The 6,821-nt window shown below is 45.4% G+C and overlaps 1 long non-coding RNA gene across 2 annotated transcripts in view; it reads right to left on the minus strand.

The window, feature by feature from the left end:
- Positions 1-3,716, minus strand: part of LOC128853016 (uncharacterized) — a 376,001-nt gene extending 372,285 nt beyond the window's left edge. For both annotated transcript variants that reach the window (XR_008451224.1, XR_008451223.1), the window contains exon 1: positions 3,591-3,716. This is a non-coding gene — a long non-coding RNA (uncharacterized LOC128853016). The remainder of the gene's footprint in view (positions 1-3,590) is intronic.
- Positions 3,717-6,821: the final 3,105 nt, after the last annotated feature.

Genomic DNA, 6,821 nt, shown 5'->3' on the forward strand with positions numbered 1-6,821 from the left:
GTGAGAAAGATAAAAGAATAAACAAAATCCTACAAAGAGCTGCAAGCAGAAAGCCCAAAATTCTCATACCAAGTTAGTTCCCATACCTAATATTTCATTTTAACTCTCTTCCCTCAGAGACCAGGACTTCCTTACACACAATCATAGAATCATAGAACAGTTTGGGTTGGAAGGGAATTTAAAGATTGTCCAATTCCAACCCCCCTGCCATGGGCAGGGACACCTCCCACTGGATCAGGCTGCCCAAGGCCCATCCAACCTGGCCTGGAACACCTCCAGGGATGGGGCAGCCACAGCTTCCCTGGGCAACCTGGGCCAGTGTCTCACCACCCTCATGGTGAAGAAATTCCTCCTTATGTCCAGTCTAAATCTGCCCCTCTCCAGTTTATACCCATTGCCCCCCGTCCTATCCCCACAAGCCTTTGTAGACAGACAGCCCCTCCCCAGCTTTCTTGTAGCCCCTTCAGGTACTGGAAGGTCACTATGAGGTCTCCTCAGAGCCTTCTCCTCTCCAGGCTGAACAACCCCAACTCCCTCAGCCTGTCCTCGTGTGGGAGGTGCTCCAGCCCTCCAATCATCCTTGTGGCCTCCTCTGGACCTGTTCCAACAGCTCCATCTCCTTCTGATGTTGAGGATTCCAGAACTGGACACAATCCTCCAGATGAGGTCTCACAAGAGAGGAACAGAGGGACTGCTCTCCCTGCTGGCCATGCTGCTTTGGAGGCAGCCCAGGATACGGGGTCCTGGGCTACTAACTGCACTACATAGTACTTACAGAAAAACAGATTAAAAATATGAGCACCAAGTATTTAGGATGCTTATTCAGAATATACAACACCAAACCCATTTTGACTAACCAGTTCTGGAAGACCTTGTATTAAGTATATCCTCCTGAAGTTGGGTCAACAGCCAGTCCTTTCCTCCTCCTCCATAAATGCCTGTTTGACAGTGATGCCTTTCACTTTCAGCGTGCGCAGCAGCCAGTCCCCCCGCTGGCTCAGACACAGGCGTATCCAAAGACCTAAGCATGGGATTTGGAGAGGAGATACATTTTCTTTGTGCCATATATTTTCCCATTATGGATTTTTCCTAACTGCTCTCTCTTTTTAGAACACACTAGACGGTGTCAAGAAAATGCACTGCTCCCATAGTTCATAGTAACAAGCAGATGGAACATTCAGCTAAAACCTCAAAATTTAAAACTATGAGAAGAGATACATATGTTCTTATTTTTTGCTCCTATAAAACACAGGGAGAACGGGAGGAATTTGGAGGATGAGAACCAGAATCATATGGCATCCATCAAAATACATATGGTTTCTCTCTTATCTTTGTCTCTACAGCACATAAATAAATGAAACCGATCCCAGTACTGCCACATATAAATGGGTGGAAGATGACATTATTAGGCCAATTACTATGGCCAGCTACAGACTAAAAGAAGAAAGCATTTTTCTTGCTATGCCCCTTGGGTCTCCAGTAATATTAGTGGCTCACAGCCAGTCTTTTCCAGCTGCAGCTGTATCGGCATGCACAACATTGGGTGGCGTGCACTGCTTGCATCATTCTTCTCACAACATCATCTTGAACTTACTATTTCAACAGCTCTGCTCCCAAGTCTACTGGTTGCTCACGGATCCCACTTTTCCTTCAAAGTGCTCGTGTACCCATTCAATGTCGCTGTGGTGGGCTGGCCCTGGCTGAACACCAGGCACCCGTCAAAGCTGCTCTTTCACTCCCCTCCTCAGCTGGACAGGGGGGAGACAAAATATAATTCAATATTCATGGGTTGAGATAAGGACGGGGAAATCACTCACCAATTACAGTCATGGCTACAACAGACTTGACTTAGGGAAATTAGTTTAGTTTATTACAGTCACATCAGAGCAGAGTAATGAGAAATAAACCTAAATCTTAAAAACAACCTTTTCTCCCACCACTCCCTTCTTCCTGAGCTTAAATTTACCTCCAATCCAGCGATGCTGGGGAACAGGGAATGGCTGCGCAAGTCAGTTTATCACTTGTTTCTGCCTCTCCTTCCTCCTCAAGAGAGGATTCCTCACATTCTTGCCCTGGTCCAGCATGGGGTTCCTCTCATGGGGTGCAATCCTTCGGGAACAGACTGCTTCAGTGTCGGTCCCCCATGGGGTTACAAGTCCTGCCAGCAAACCCGCTGCACTGTGGGCTCATCTCTCCGTGGGTCCACAGGGCCTGCCAGGATCCTGCTCCAACACAAGCTTCCCAGGTGTCACAGCCTCCTTCAAGCACATCTATCTGCTCTGGCATGAGGTCCTCCCATGGACCCTGATGGGATGCAGGGGGACAGCCTGCCTTACCATGGTCTTCCCATGGACTGCAGGGAACTGTTCCAGCACCTGCAGCACCTCCTCCACTCCTTCTCCACTGACCTTGGTGCCTGCAGGATTGTTTCTCTCACATATTCTCGGCTCCTCTCTTTGGCTGCAGTTGTCTTCTTTGGCTCTAGTTAGTCTTCTAAACTAATTTATTATCCCAGAGGCGCTACCACCATTGCTGTTGTGCTCAGCCTTGGCCAGCGGCAGAGCCACCTCGCAGCCATCTGGCGTTGGCTCCGTTGGGCATGGGAGAAGCTTCTAGCAGCTTCTCACAGAAACCACCTCTCTAGACTCCCACTACCAAAACCTCAACACGCATACCCAATACAGTCACACTACAGGAATGGCTGAATACAAGTTGAAAAGCACAGCCCAGTTCCACCAGGCCTATCCAGCTGAATGGCCATGGTCATTCCTAAAGCTCTCTGTCACTAGAGACAAGCAGTCAGGTGTCACTGGAGGTACTCGGTCTCACAGGGAGATGGCCTGAGCTCCTACACTGAGTTACTCCACGCCAAGTTTCATTCACAAATTGGATGCATTCCTTTAATCCCACCTTGTGCTTAAGCTTACTTCACTCTAGGAAATGCTAAAACCAAAGGGATAAGAAAACATAACATGGTCTTGATATTTCCTTCCCTTCTCACCCCCAAAGAGTCTAACTCATTGAATGTGAACTGAAATCTTTTCCTTCCTGGTAATCCAGGGTAATTAGATGTCAGAGCCCAGGACGGTGCAAAGATTTCTACACAACTCTGGGAAATCCTTTCCTGAACTAGAATTCACTGCCAGGTTTCCTCTGGGATCCCTGCCTTTGTCCTCCCATTGCAAGTGCTTCCCCAGCCAATGTCAATTTGATGTAGTTTTGAGTCATTTACTAAGAAAAATGCAATGGCCTAAGTTATGAAATTGCGTCCTGATTTGAACCAAAACGGCGATCACACAAAACCCATCAAGGTTCTAAAAATATTTATACTAAATATTTTCAGCAGAATCAAAATATCCGAGAGGGGAGTTCACGAGAGTCAAGGAAGAACTGTTAAGCACTGTGAATCGGCAGAGAGCGCTTGGGGCTGGCGGGCAGGGTCGTGGGGAGTGAGGAGAAAAAGTCAGACTCCATTACTGGACTTTGCCAAGGTTTCTGGCTTCTGCTTCTCTGTTACAAAAGCAATCCCAGGGTGCTTTAGCAGAATCTACACTCCCCACCATGAAGACATCCCACCGTGGGGAACTTACAGGGTCTGCATTGTAGATTCAACTGCTGATCTCTGCTTTCTTGCCCATGTTCCTCTCATGCTTCACCACCACTCATCAGAACAACGTTTTGCTTTTCAGTGCTGGCCTCCAAGAAATCCTTAGCAGCAGAGCAAGCCTGCAGGACTAAAGAAACAAGATTATTGCAATTTTAACCCCTATTCTTCTCCCTCATCCAACCCCTAATAAGACTTGTTTATGTGTAAGTTTAATTTATTCCAGAAGTTCAAGTTTAATTCATTCCAGGACATACTTGCGAGAACACTAGTTGAAAACTGGCAGTTCCAGCTAACAACTCAGTTTTGGATCTGAGCTCTGTTTTTATTTCTGCCTCCGCTGCACCATCAGAGTCCAAAGATGAGCTGATACAACTGGTCTTGCCTGGAACAACCGTGAGGGCGAGGATCACAGCATTTTCATTACAGAAACCCGCACTTGTGGCAGTGTGACACTGCTGAAATTAGCACTCCATGTGAGATTTTTCAGTAAATTTCTCTCCACTAAGCAGCTTGGAGACTGCCAGAAAATTCTGCAGAGAACTGAAAAGTCTTCAGGGAAAGTTTTTATTCTGTCTCCAACCAGTGGCACCCTCCCCCAGCCTCACTCGCTAATGGCTTTACTTATCACAGAGGGGTCCTTTTACAGTTTAAGCAGTAGAGCTGTAATAGGGAAGGAGTTTCGGTTCAGATATTTAGCATATCAATACTCTATATGACACTTTGAAGTCACGTTTTAAAATCTGTCATCACCAGAAAACTCTACATATCTATCAAATTCAATCCCATTGCTAAAAGTAAGTATAGGTTTTAGGGTATGAGAGGGAATTTGCACACATTTTATACGTTTAATTATTCCAAAAGGCAAGTTAGAAGACTCCAAGAGATGGTTAATTGTTTTTCAGAGACAAACGTTTGAGCACCCAAATAGGAATCCAGGGTCACCCTGTGATGAAGATCACATATATTCAATATTCTGACAGCATCTCAGTGTAACCCCACTACAGCAGAGACTCTGATACCTGACGTTTCACAGCTCTCTACATGAGAGAAATATTAATATAAGACAATGCAGAAATTGAAGCGGCTTTAATTATTCAGCATATTCATACACGCACTGTCTCTATCCCTGCTAATCAACAGTAAAACAGGGGTCAGGACTTTGAGCTGGGCAGGACTACATCAATTATTGCCTTATTAGCATTTACAAAGAAAGAATGAGGCCGAGATGAAAGAACACAAATAACAAGGAGGAAAATTGTGAAGAAGGAGAACTGCAGTGGGAGGCTCACATTCCACTAGATGCTGAGCTCGATATTGAACTATATTCAGCAGCTTTGGTGAATCCCATTAAATTGAATAACATTTTTCTTGGAAAGGATGCTATAAATGCCTTTGTGTTTTGGTAAGCCAAAAATATAGTTTTACAGTGCCTAAAGAACTTGGTCCATTATTCATGCACCATAATTCTGACTCACTCATACAAACGTGCCTAAGGCTAATAACACTACATGCAAAATATCATTAGGCTCAGGCTGATAAAGTCAGGGCGATACATTATATCAGAAGTTGGGGAAGCCATTCCCATTAAAGTAAGGGTTTTGCAGGGGGCAGCTTCTCCATCCCAGTACACTGCTATTACTGCATTTCACTTGCAGGCAATGCAAAATCAATGGTTCTCCAATGGGGAACCTGGGATTCTTCCCACTTAGGGAAGAATTTGGTTCTGTTAATTTGCTTAAACCGATGGTAAAGCTTTTGAAGTAATTTCCTTAAAGACACAAATTATAAAACTCCTAAATTCTCAGAGAAGTAGTCTTTTAGTTCTACTTGCAGCAAAACCATGATGGAAAGCAGTATTAGCAAACGTGTGGCCCAGTTGTTCAGGTGCCATGTCCGCCTGCCCTGGCCCAGCCCAGCTCCTGTTGTCAACTCATACACTTTAATCCGAGGTCGTTACCAGAGACACCAAATCATTTTGTGTAGAATTTCCTGTACAAGCTCTTGACACTCACTTTGCTGAGTTAAGGAAGCACAGCAGGTCCTTCAAGGACACAAAATTCAAGTCTCTCCTAATCACCTCACAGCAAGCAACTTCCAAACAAGCGTGGCCAGCAGGGCAAGGGAGGGGATTCTGTCCCTGTGCTCCACGCTGGGGAGACCTCACCTAGGATCCTGCGTCCAGCTCTGGAGTCCTCAGCACAGGAAGGACATGAACCTGCTGGAATGAGTACAGAAGAGGCCACAATAATGATCAAAGGCCTGGAACATCTACCCTATGAAGAGAAGCTGAGAGAGTTGGGGTTGTTCATCTTGGAGAAGACTCCAACGAGACCTTATTGCAGCCTTTCAGTACTGAAATAAAGGCGCATAAGAAAGATGGGGAAGAATGTTTCAGCAGGGCAGGACAAGGGTGATGGTTTTAAACTAGAAGAGGAGAGGTTTATACTAGATTTTAGGAAGAAATTTTTCACACTGAGGTTGGTGAAGCGCTGGCCCAGGTTTGCCTGAGAGGTGGTGGCTGCTCCACACCTGGAAACATTCAAGATCAGGCTGGACTGGGGCTCTGAGCAACCGGATGATGTTGAAGATGTCCCTGCTCACTGTAGGGGGGGTTGGACCAGACAGCCTGTAAAGGTCCCTTCCAACCCAACCCACTCGATGATTCTAAATGGGCCCAGAGTCCTGGCAGGAATTCCATCGCCTCACCCTTTTTTTGAAAACCAAAAGGCCAAAACAGAAAAAAACCCAAGCCACCATGAAGGACAGCTTCTAAGAAAACACCCGTGAAAAGGCACCAGGATCTCAGAAGTGCTTTCACCCACCCAGTATAAGTCAGCAATCAAATGTTCTGCCATCATGTAGTGTAATTACAACATGACAGCTAATATTTATTTTATCAGCGCTGCAGAATATGCAGACAATTCCCTGCAAGCAGGCATGCAGAGCTAGAAATTGATGTCACAAATTGAAAGCAAAATCAAAACAAAACTATTTACAGAATTCGATCAACCACACTAAGGAATTAAACCCTTCACCCAGTCTTTTCACATATTCTCAAGCAAAAAGCCTGAGTTTAAAAAAGGCACCATGAAACATGGCTGAATGGCCATGAAGCCCACTACCAGGAAACCAAACAGAAACAAGAGAGGTCTAAGAGAGCCAATTTGTTCACACAAATCTCCTTGAAGTACTGGGAATACACTTATCCGTAGGA

This window comes from Cuculus canorus, chromosome 9 (assembly GCF_017976375.1).
Source record: "Cuculus canorus isolate bCucCan1 chromosome 9, bCucCan1.pri, whole genome shotgun sequence".
In the NCBI taxonomy this organism is placed as follows: Eukaryota; Metazoa; Chordata; class Aves; order Cuculiformes; family Cuculidae; genus Cuculus; species Cuculus canorus.